A 12342-nucleotide genomic window follows, 5' to 3' on the forward strand; every position below is an offset into this window, starting at 1 on the left:
GAATGGGAGTTATTCATTTAAAGTATTCCCATAGAATTTTATTGAATATTAAACTTGATAAATGGAGGAGTTATATTTGGATAAAGCTAGTCATGTATTCTCATATTATGTATAAAAGCACATCTTTCACCATCCAGAAGTAAAATAGTGGCATCTCATTGCTGCTTCTTATAGGGATGCCACACCCTCTGTACAAAAAGCACCAACTTGGAACACAGATGAATTCAATAGAATGAGCTAAAATTCCCCAACTTAGTGTTTTCATTCTGTATTTTTTGTTCTGTATGAGCAGACATTTCTAGGCAATGCAGCATTTGTTTAGTGTAGCACTACGTGAGGCACTATGCAAGCCTGATAAATTTAGAAGACAGAATGAGCTGAAATAACTTCTACCTAGGAGGAAGGATGCTTTTCTGTGTAAGAATTATTTTTTAAAAAGCCCTTCAGAGAGCTGCACTTAATGTAGATTATTTGAGAGTGGCTTGGGTGATTTTTATTTATTTTTTAAACTTTGATTACAGAGTGTTAAACTTGATTTGATATGTTCTTGTGGCTTGTATGTGACTTCTGAAAATAACCAAGGCATGCTTCCTCATGCTGCAGTCAATGGGTCAGCCTTTGCACCTGTGAATCAACTCAGTCTTTTCTGTCATATACAATAACTGGCTCCTCAGTTACATAGTGCTGCTTGCAGACTATTTTCATTACCTCTGTCAAACATGCAAAGTCCTTCTGCACAGTAGTACAGCACTTACAAATCAGCTTTTTGGAATAAAAAAGCATTTTATAAGCATTTATAATCACGTTTTGAAGAACAGAAGTACTTCTCAAAGATTTTTACGAAGGGAAATTTATAGAAATGGTAAGTAGATACAAAATGATTGTATATTTTAAAGAATGTTTAGATTGCTGCACTTACAGGCTGCTTTTGAATCTTCTTTTCTGTAAGTAGGGGGAAAAGGATTTTGATGTTGAATAGTAAATTCTTAGAAATTGTGAAGTTATACAAGTAGCTAACTATATATAACAGACTGTGGTCTGGGAAGAAAGCAATTTTTTTTAATGCATACAAATTTTGTATTATGCATACAAAACCAAACTATTTCTTGTATCCACACTTCAGAGAGAACATAAGACTATATTGGCTCAGCCCATGCTAGTTCCTCTCAACTCCAGTAAGCTGAGCTGAATCACATTAAACTAACACAGCACAGCCTGATGTAGAGAATATGGCAGAATGAATACGGACTCACCAGAAGTGCCATTTATATCGCAGCTCACTTTACAGTTCTTATATATAATTTTTACAGAAAACGGACAGGCATTTTTTAATTGTCCTTGTTATGTGGTCACTGTGTCAAAATCTATTAATGGGATTTATGTTTTGCCATCTTTCTAGACATTAAAATTTCAAGAAGTTTCAGTTTAAAAAACTCTGATTTCAAAGCACTTTACAGAAATTCGCAACATTGCTGCTATGGAGAACATTGTTTGCACTTTACAGATGTGAGAAATTATTTTGGGAAGAAAGGTGAGCTGAAAGAGCAGGTATCAGCACCTATTTTTTTGCAGGTTTTGTTTTTTCAATATCAAAACTTTGGACCCTGTACACCCCCTGCAGTCTTGAGTTGCACCCACCACTGTAAATAAAGTCTAAATACAGTTCCACATTAAAAGTGACAAGAGATTCCCAAACAAGAGAAACTGCCATTGCAACCTGGCACTCCAGCATTTGAATTAGCTTGAGAGTAAGTTATTTGCCTTGTCCCATGAGTATATAGGGATTTGGGAGGTAATGTTTTTTCCCTCAGTAGTTGTAATCCTGCATAAGTAATGCGTTCAAAAGTGACAGAACCACTTCCTCTGCTATTAGTCCTGCTTATTTGGTGGTTTGAAAGAATGCTCTTTCGCATCTTCTGAACAATGTTATGTGATTGGTTTAATCAGTCAGCATTTCTGATGGCAGAGCTTTTCATGCAGGTTTTCCAGCAGTGCTCTTCAAATACCTACAGGAATTTGTCTACAACATAGATGCTGTGTGTTGTCTAGAGTATCAACTGACTTGGCAGATTGACTTGTTCTGTCCCTGTTCCAAAACAGCAGGCCTCCTAGTCATGAACTGATCCTTTAAAAATAGGAGTAGAGCCTGCTTTGTTTTATTGATAATGTATCAGTAGGTTTTACAATGGAAAATTAAATAAAATTTCATTTAGAACTCCCTCACCACCTTGGATTGTTAATGCTGTAAATTGCAGCTGCATAGAGATGTTCTCAGAAAACAATTACTTCCTATTTTATTCTTCCAGGTTGTTCCATAGGATTTTTGATTTAAGCATAGCTAGCAGTCAGGACCTTAGTCTAGGCAGATGCCTGCAATCTCCTCAGATCAGATCGGCACTGGTGAGAAGTAATGATAGTTTTGATGGATAGGGGCCTAAACCTAAGGAGAAAACCCTACTGCTTCTACATTTACAGCAAATACTGTAGGACACTTGACATCTGTTGAGGCAAGACATGAGCTTATTAATATAGTCATGTGTTAAAAAAATCACACAATGACAAACACAAAAAAACACAGTTACAGAAGTTTTTTTTTATTTCATTATGAAAGTTTAGCCATTTAAAAATGCATAGGAAAATATAATCAAGAAACAGATACCAACCATTGAAAGCAGTATTGATGATGGTTTATTTTAATTCAGTTTTCTAGGGGGAACTACTTAGATCTGATCTTCAAAGTGAGCAGATTAGGTCATCTACATAGGTATGGGATGCAAGGAAGCAATTTCCAGGTTTAAAGCCATACATGCTGGATAAGGTTAATTCTGCTTAGCCTCTTTTGTTCTATTCTTAATGCCTCCTCCTGCCATGGAAGAGGGTTGCTTATGTTCGAAAGAAAGAAAAAATCATTTCACACAAGATTAGTGAAAGTCCAAAAAGAATTTGAATTGCTGATTCAGTTTCTTACACATGCATCCTTATTTAGAGTGGTAGTCTGACTTGCTTAGAAATTTAGTTTATTGCTGCTGTGAATCTAAGATAAGCCACAGCTATCAGACTGAAGCATCCAAGTTCTGTGACTAGCTAAACACAAGATGGAAAAAAAAGGTTAGTTGTTCTTCCGTATTACATTTCAAGCTGTGAAGTACTGATAGTTGAAGGTGCCACACGAAGATGCATCTGCAGGTAGATGGTTAGGAAGCCAGCGGGAGTTAGGAGTCTAATTGCACTGTTCTAGCTGAAATAGAATTATATGTTCAGTTTTAAGCCATAACCATTAGAATACACTTTAACGACTTTTAAGTTCACAGCATTGATATCTTATGCATTCACTATAAAAACTATCATAGTATCTTATTATGTGGTCAATAGTGTAATAGACCAGGAGAAAGAGAACTGCAAATTGAAGGAAAACAAGTCAACGTTTACCAGCCTCCCACTGCGATGGACTCTTACAGGGTTGCTCTTCATTCCCTGAATACTCCATCGTGTGGAAACTGCTTGTAAACTCTGACAATGCAGTAATACAGTAGGTACTACAAAAAAGAATGCTTCGTTGGATTTCAGTATTTTGAGAATATATGTTAGAGTATATTTTAAGATCCCTTTCTCTATACTATTCATGTTATTTTTCTAGCCTATATTTAGGATGAACTTCTGAATTTTGAAGTAATACAATATATATAATGTCTATTACTGCTACCTTTATACACTGTAGAATTGTATCAGAGCATATATCATCAGTGTAGTCATACATGTTTATTTGATCTTAGCTTTCTGGCCTCAAATAATTTCTAAATAAAGCCCAGCAACTTAAAGAACTTCACTGTCTCCAGGTTACCTCCTTGAAGAAAACTGTGAGTTCCCTAAATGTTGCTTCTTTTTTTTTTTTTTCTAAAATCAGCACATTAATTGATGGGGTAGGAGGGGGGAGTCTCCACTGGAGGCTATATAGTTTCTGCCAATCTCTGTTTTCAAAATGTAAGTAACCACCATTTTGAAAATTCATTCTCTTTCTCAAGTTCAGATGTTGCTGATTTGTCTACAGTGCTTATTCTATGTGAAGGATTGCAGGATTGCTAACTTACTCGCAGACATCTTCCTTTTGCTGCTTTATTTCTTTACTGGACTTTTGGCAAAGGCCTTTTAAAATACCATGACTTGTAAGCAGCAGCCTTCTGCAGTGCTACAGATTGACTTGGGACCTGACCAGGAAAGTATTTACCAGCTCTTCATGCTGTTATTTGAATTACTGGCAGTATTCACTTAGTGCTGTTGGGAAAAAAAAAAAAAAAAAAAAAAAAAAAAAAAAAAAAAAAAAACCTTTTCCAAATGCAGACATTCTTACCTATGGAGCCATCTCATTGCACGTCTTTTTCCCATTTCTTCTCCTGTCTTTGACTTTCCTTTTGTTGAGGCTGTTGGTTGTAGAGGCATAGTCTCATCTCTTATTGAATCTACCTCACGGTATCTGTAGCAAAGAAAAGCAGCAGTATGTATGCTTAGTAGAGGTCAGTCATCGATGATATGGATGAATCTTGGTTTCATCCACACTGCTGCCTACTATCTTTAAATGGATAAATATAGCTGCACGCAAATGAATCGAACTGCATCAGAAAGCAAGATGAAAAAAAAAAAGAGATTAAAAACTCAAGCAGCTTTTAACCTTCTGAAAATTTGCAAAAAATGTTTCAAAACATTTTGGTTCTAAGTCAGTTTGTGCAGATATATACATTGCATTTCTAGCTCACATAATTCCTCCGCTTTTGATTTTGCCTTTTGGCAACTTATTCAGTCTAGATTTAGTGGTTGGAATCTCAGAGGAGAATAAAAGCCAGTGTTTTTAAAACTAATGAAGTAATTATCTAAAGCATTATTTACAATGATTATTTAGAAGATAATGAGACCCTTTAATTATGTTTGTTCTGCATAGCTAGCCTTTCAATAATTCAGGGTTCTGCTGTTCAATTTTCTCTATACTCACTTTGCACATTAGGAAAATGTCACAGCTGTTTGTAATGCACAAATATGGGCCCTCATTCTCGATGTCAATTGTCACATGAGAATCACCTGCTCACTTTGGTTTGGATAGGAGGCTTTTAGATTCAGGCTTCTCTGACTCTCCTCAATGTAGCGTGGAACAAAATAAATCATGGGTGAAATAAAGCTGAGCCAATTAAAGGTTGTGTTATGGCTTTATAGGGGCACTGCTATATATTAACATGTATTCATTAATCTAGTAAGGTTTCTCTTAGTATTATTATAGGTAAAGGTCGACTTCAAGGTAACTTTTGTTTTGGTAGTCATGATAACTTTATTTGAAACACATTTTTTATAAAAGAGCCTTACTCACTTGTGTATAACAAATTCAGAGCATTGTTAGTATTTTAGTAGCTAATAAAAATTTTATGTGTATTTTCATATGTGTTTTTGAACTTTCTGCTAAAACAGACAGTTCTGCTTAGCACGTAATTATCAATGGCTAAATGTTATATCATCCCTGAGGAGATCTGTCTTTTTGTCACAGGCTATATCTTCATTCCTCTGTATAAATGTGGCAAGAATAACTTAATGTGAGTTTTAGCTGTTACTTAAATATAAGGGTCATATCTGGGCATATATGGCTCAGTGGCTTGGTGCCGGACCCATTAATTTAGATGAGAAAAGTGTTTTTTTTGTTGTTGTTGTTTGTTTTGGAACTGAATCACTGATTCTGTAATGAATTGCTGTAATGTTTTGGATTTTTTTTTTTCCTCCACCTTGAAAGAGACCTTATTTCTTCCTTCTTTTTCATCTTTCAATGTTCCGATGCACTTTCCATTTTTACTTCTGGATATGTTTTCATAATAGAAGAACAATGAATTTCAAAACTTGATGGATTTTATATGTTTTGCATGTAGTTTGTGGATATACTTTTCTTTCGATTACTTTTTGATTGATTTTTAAATAATCTAGTGCGAAATGTTGTTGAAATGAAGTAGCCTTTGAGGTCACTGCAACAACAGCTAGTTACTAGGTTCTCAGCATAAACATGTCTCAACTGATTGGGATCTGCATATTGCACACTTATCATTTTTGAACTCTTCCTTAACTGAGGAGAAATGTGATGCTCTTGTATGTACAGAGTTTTCTCCCTAAATCTGTTCTAAGCTTTTTGGCTTCAAAATGGTTCCCTGTGCCTGTAGTTTCCTTTTGAAGGTAAAATTTGCAGTCTGCAGACTCTGAAACTGCTTGAAATGTCAAGTATATATATATAATAAAATGTATATATATATATATTTGTACAAATTTACTTTTAATTCTTAAATATGTTTAAAGAAATCCCCAGAATGCATTGATTGGTTTTAATACACAGCATTTTTTTTCACCTGATATGAATCTTTTTGATTGTTGACCTAAGAAAATGTTATTTACTTCTGTCCTAATTCCGGATGGGAAAATTACTCCATTTTTGAAACTCTGCTGAAACAATGAGATGAACTCAGAGTATGTACGGCTATGACTTTAGTGGGTACACACTGCCTTGCTGTACAGACGTTATACTCGGTATAAATAGCAAAGTAAGAACAATATGTTATTCCTGGATATAAAGCACTTCACTGTTCCCATGGGGTGGAGAATCTCTGAGGACTGTCAGGAAGCTACTTGATCTCCAAAGGGAAAGGCCTAGCTCTGTTTTTAAGCAGTATCACCTTTTGTTTCACACTATCTACCAAACTCCTGGGAGCCTGCCTTACAAAAAGTACTAGCTTCTAAGGTTCAAAAACACCATGACTGCTCATTTGCAATAAAACCCTTTAGAGGAAAAAGGGAAGATTTGAGTCGTGCTTATTTATTCCATGTCTAAATATTTTGGTTGTCTTTTGAAAAGCCCTAGCAGGAGAAATGGAAGGGCAGCTTGCTTTACAGGATTGTCAGAATACCCAACTAGCAGCTCCAAAGCTTGAATTAGAGATGCAAGACAGGCCATGAATGTTTTGGAAGGGAGGGAACAATGCAAAGAGAAGAGAAGGAAGAAACATTTAAGTAATACAGTTTGAAGTTACAACTAGCAAAATGGTGCTGGCTGACTTTATCAAAAGTCAGAAGTCCTGCATGACAATTTAAACTTTCTAGAGAGTTGAAATGCTCTCATGCCATTTTTTCCCTTTTGTTACAGAAGAAGGCTATCAGTCACATTCTGGATCATAGCTATTCTGTACTGGATTCCCCCAAAACAAATCAATCATTTCCAAAAGCAGCTAAGTCCCTGACTAAAGAGCAAGAGGAAGACAAAGTGGTGAGTAACCATGCCCAATCCATGTCAGTGATTGTTTGAAAACTTGTGTTCTCCCCTCACCCCCTTTTTTTTTGAGCATGGTGTTATTAGCAAGCATTTAAAATAACCTAATTTTTTAATCTTGCCGTTAAGAGTTACATAGGAACTATGTAAAGCCTTGTTAACAAAATGCTTTGTATTGTAGGTTATGGGAGTAGTAAGCAAACTAATTAATTGAAAGAGAAGAACCCTACCTCTTGGTAGGCAGCTTAGAAAGAAGAATTTTTTTCAAAGCAGAAAGCAGAAACATTTCTCTTAGCAGAAAGCATCTTTGTGAGCCATAAAGTCATAACATGCACACCTCCTTTGGCTACAAAGATGGGTTATTTCAGTTACACTGCAGATGAAATTGTGATACCAATTCTATTAAAGAAAAGTTGCTCTAGAGCTTGTGAAACTTTTCACAGCTGGTAAATTTTGGTGTCCATAGTAAGTCTGAAATGAGATATAGATCTAGTGTTTTAAGAACTAAGCTTATTACTGCAAAAGGTCACAGCCACATTTTCAATCTGTTCTTCTTTCTTGCAACTCTGTTGAGGAAATATTTTTATCTGCACAACAAATAATTCACATTAAGAATTCTAGTTTAGGATGTGCCTCTGTCTCTCTATTTCTCTCTCTCTCTCTCTTGGGTTTGCCATAAAGCATCCTAATAATGGTTTCCCCAAAATGCCTGGCTGGTCTGTATTCAACTGTATTTAACACATGCGATATCACCATAACTGGTGAATTTCTGTTATTGTCCTTTGTGAATACATTTTTAAGCATTCATTGGTAGAATAATTTTAGCTTTCTCACATTCCCCACATTAAAAAGTCTCTGCTTTCTAAGCTGCCTACCAAGTGATACATTTATTTTTAAATAAATCAATTTGCATGTGTAGAAGAGTACATTTAGTCTACTCCTACAATATAAAGCTATTTTTTACCACACATTTATACAATTCCTCAACAGATACTGACAGCAAGATTATAAAAGAAGTTCACCTAAAATTAGGTTTAGAACCATTATAGGGACTGGAGCAAGTTTATACAAAGGGCTTTCAAAGTATTTAGTAGAATACTGTGTGATCTACATTTCTGAAATAGTTGGATAGTTGTCAGCCTATGTATGAGTTTTGGAGGCTAATTTTAGGTTACAGTAATCTTGCCCAATGCCTGGCGACTTGATCCCTGAGAGTCACCCACTTCTCTGCCAGGTCAGGCTGGAAGGAAGGCTCTGATATTCCACTCAGACCTGAACCATGACAGCTGGCATGCTTGCGCTCACTTGATTTTGAAGCTATTTATAAGGCTTTTGTCAGAGTTCCCATTTATACAGTTTCCTCTAGTGTATTTTCAGGATTTTCCTCACAATATGAGGCAAATAAAACCATGGAACAAAGTAGTCTTAGAAAGAAAACAGATAAAATCACAGGAAGATAAAATTTAACAAGTGTTGAAATGTATTTTTAATTACAGCTGACATATTTTTTAAAATGCTGAGAAATAAGGGAAATTACTGTAAACTTCAAGTGAGTTCAAAGAAATAAAGACAAAGCCCCTATGTTTCCCTGTAATCCCCCTGGATTCATATATCCATATATAACAGATTTGCTCTCTACGTTTCTTCTCATCTAAGTTGGCTCGTTGCTAAGTTATAGGCAAGCATATCCTAGGAAGAATGACTCACAGACTTGTAGGCCAGAATGCTTTTCTTGTTTTTCCATTGAGCATTTTTAATATCCTACACAGACATAGTAAGTGCCCTCCTTGACTTCCCTATCATTTAGTAACTAGGAAATTAAATCTGAAATCGTCTTAGTTGCATTCAAATGTATTTTCTGTGATTAAAGGAGAACAATTTCATTGTCATCTGTTATAAACTTTAAAGTTCTGTGCTTACACATTGATGTATTACTGCAACTCAATATAGTAACATACAAAAGGAAAATAAGAACTGAGTTGCTGTACAACAGTGGTTATTTAAATAAATTTTTTGATGTTCTAACTAAAATGAATGATTTATTGCAGCTTGAGAGAAGCTGTCAGATTTGGGAGGAGGCAGTGAAGTTTCAGGGACTTCACTGGTTTGGAAATGAGTGCTTGGAAGGGAAAATGTTTTTCCTATTTCTTCCCCTGCTCTTGGCAGGTGAGATAGGCTGTTGGAACAAAAAAGGGGGAAAGAAGGTGCAAGCAAAGATGGGAAGCAGAAGGTCCCTTTGAGCAGGCCTTAACTTCTGCTTTTCCTAGTTGTGGCAGTCTATAGTGTCAGTGCCAACCACTGCTGCTGTGAAGATCGCTCCTGTTAGCGTTAACATTACTGCCCTTCCTCCCTCACCATCAGCAGTCTCAATGAGCTGTGCCAGCCTTATGCCTGGGGCCAGCTCTAGTCCCAGCCAAGATCTCACTCCGTTTTATTTCAATTTGAATCTGCTTTTATTATCTAGGTACAGCAGTCTACTGAAGAAAAGGTGTCTGCTGTACCAAACATGAATTATATAAATGGTCTTATTCAGTGTCCAGCAATAATGTTCTGGAAAATATTTTTAAAATCTTGTAATTCACATCAAAATGGTTTTACATGTAGTAAGTTTCTTTGTAAATAGTCCTCTGTAGCTATGTGGTACATCTCTCATGTATTTTTGCATTTATATTTGCTGCCTCCTCAGTTTCAGTGTCTTTTGAGATGTGGTGTTTCCCACCAGTGAAATGTCAGATGAAAACAGGAAAAAATCAGAGAATATGGGAGAAGGGTATTAATTGTTCAAAAAAGACTTCTGAATTCATCCCAATCGTCCTGGGCTATAACTAGCAGAAATCATCAAAGCTAAAACTGTGACAGATGGTTAGTGTTTGTAATACAAGTGGTTCTAATGACCACCTTTGGTTCAAAGACAGCAATGGTGGAACATCTACATAAAAGGCTTTTTTCAATCCCAAGCTATCTGCTTCATTATAAGCAATTCACTTTTCCTTTCTATGGGGTTTGTTTTTACTGCTTTTTCCTCCTACCATTTTCTGCTGATAATTAGAGCATTTTGAAGGCTGATCAGGGAAAAGAATAGACTCGAAAATTCCTTTTCCACATAGAGACTTGTTTGCTATGGCAAGGTTCAATTTTTCTCAAATATGAACTCCATACCCTAAATGGTACAAAATGCCAAGTCATGCTGGCAAAATAGAGACAGCCTGACTCACCATCAGCAGAGAAAGGATGAAAATAAGGGTAGTGGTGCTTGGAAAAACAGAGATCACTTTTGTTTACCCTCTGGGAGCAGCCTTAGTTATCCAAGATTATATGTTATGTAAAGTAAAAGAACATCTGCTTTGTTGCACACAGTATGAGTGACAACAGGAACCTCCATTATGAAGTTTCCTTTAAACACTCATGAACAGAGAGAAGAGAGAAGGAAAGTTTGCATTTCCTTAAAGGCGTACTGAGCTACAGTGAACTGAACAGTATGGTATAAGGCCATTTCCCTAGCTGCTTTATGTTGTTTATTTAAGTTTCCACATGCTAGGAGGAAAGACTGCCTTACATTGAATGTAGCGTACTGCAAAGTTAATGTATGATTTCAGCACTACCTGGAAATTTAAAAAAGGAATCAACGATAAGCCCCTCTAGTGCACTTAAAATAATAGTGCATTTACTTTATAAGCTGTTATTCTGTATTGGGTAACAGTAGAAGGAACAAAGGTCCTAGTGTGTGTGCTTCTTTATCCCACTTAATTCCAGGGATGTAGCAGAAAGTGCCCTCTTTTGACTGAGTAATCTGATGGAGCAGTGCCACTTATTATTTGACTACATGCTGCTTATAACTCTGCTCTTTCACCCACCTTCTACATAAACCCAACATGAGGCTCTTCCTGGGACTGACAAAGAGACAAATGCCACACAAAGAGCAAATTGCTTCTAATAATATTATTTGGATTGCAGTGCTACCTAGTCTCCCATTCTGTAGCATTAGCACACCACACCTTGCTAGGTGTTGCACAGACACTAGGCTATAACTGGGCTCTGCCATAAAGATGCTACATCCTCAGTTGTTGACTGAATGCCACATTTAATTTGTTCCATTAGACTTCTTGAGCTTCAAGGCTGTACTTTGAAACTTGTGCTTTGCCATGCACAAGCAATTGCTTTAACACCAGCAGAATCACTAAGACATTTCAGATGTATTGTAATACATTTTAGTGAGATATTGATGAATTATGTTCCACAGGCCAAAAAGGGCAACAAGAAAGCAAAACAAACATCTGAAAAGCTTCCACACTGCAGACCTGAGGACAGAAGCAAACAGAAAAGTTGCTCAATAACTCCTAAGAAGAGCAAGGTAAGTATTACATGCTCTAAAATCTTCCAGTGGCTTTACTGCCAATTGCTGAAACAGCTGTCATGGTATCGGCCTGAGTCAGAAGTGACTACTTGTCTGGTGGTTCCCTCTCAGTCCCTCAGAAATGACTGTCTGAACCAAACCCCCCAGCATCTGACACACTAAGGTTTTGCTTTCCAGATATGAGTATTTTGGTTTTATGGTCTAGCACACATTACTTAGCTGTCTGCAGTTTTAGGAGTTATGCTATGAATTTTAACTAGTATTGGGACTGCACCACTACTTTTTTTTTTTTTTTTTTTTTCCTAATTCTTCTAATAACAGAATAACAGATATTTAATGCTGTCATTGTAAGGAACCCAACTTAGAATATCAGTCAACTCAGAGTAATCACCCCCGCAAAAAAAACTCACACATTAGTATTACATGCTCTTGGTCATGATTCTGACGTTTGTACATGAGGCTTGTGAAAGAGAGGGCTCAACCCCATTCCAAAAAAAAAGTCTGAGATTGGCAAAGGTAACAGAAACTTGCCTTTGGCTTTCCTGAGGATATTCTGCTCTTGTGACTGAGACACAGCTCCCCATTTATCTACAGAGAAACTGCTTTTCCAATGACAGTGGAGTGCATTAGTAATAGGGAAAATTATCTGATACTTACTCAGTTTTATCTTTCCTATTCACTAATGGATTAGCTCTCCAGAGCTCTC

At 36.4% G+C, this 12342-nt stretch overlaps 1 protein-coding gene across 1 annotated transcript in view; it reads left to right on the top strand.

Moving 5' to 3' along the window:
- Positions 1-7177: 7177 nt before the first annotated feature.
- Positions 7178-12342, top strand: part of RIMBP2 (RIMS binding protein 2) — a 151191-nt gene continuing 146026 nt past the window's right edge. The window contains exons 1-2 of the mRNA XM_035340805.1: positions 7178-7279; positions 11523-11633. The gene's annotated coding sequence lies outside the window, so the exon portion shown is untranslated. The remainder of the gene's footprint in view (positions 7280-11522; positions 11634-12342) is intronic.

This window comes from Oxyura jamaicensis, chromosome 15 (genome assembly GCF_011077185.1).
Source record: "Oxyura jamaicensis isolate SHBP4307 breed ruddy duck chromosome 15, BPBGC_Ojam_1.0, whole genome shotgun sequence".
In the NCBI taxonomy this organism is placed as follows: domain Eukaryota; kingdom Metazoa; phylum Chordata; class Aves; order Anseriformes; family Anatidae; genus Oxyura; species Oxyura jamaicensis.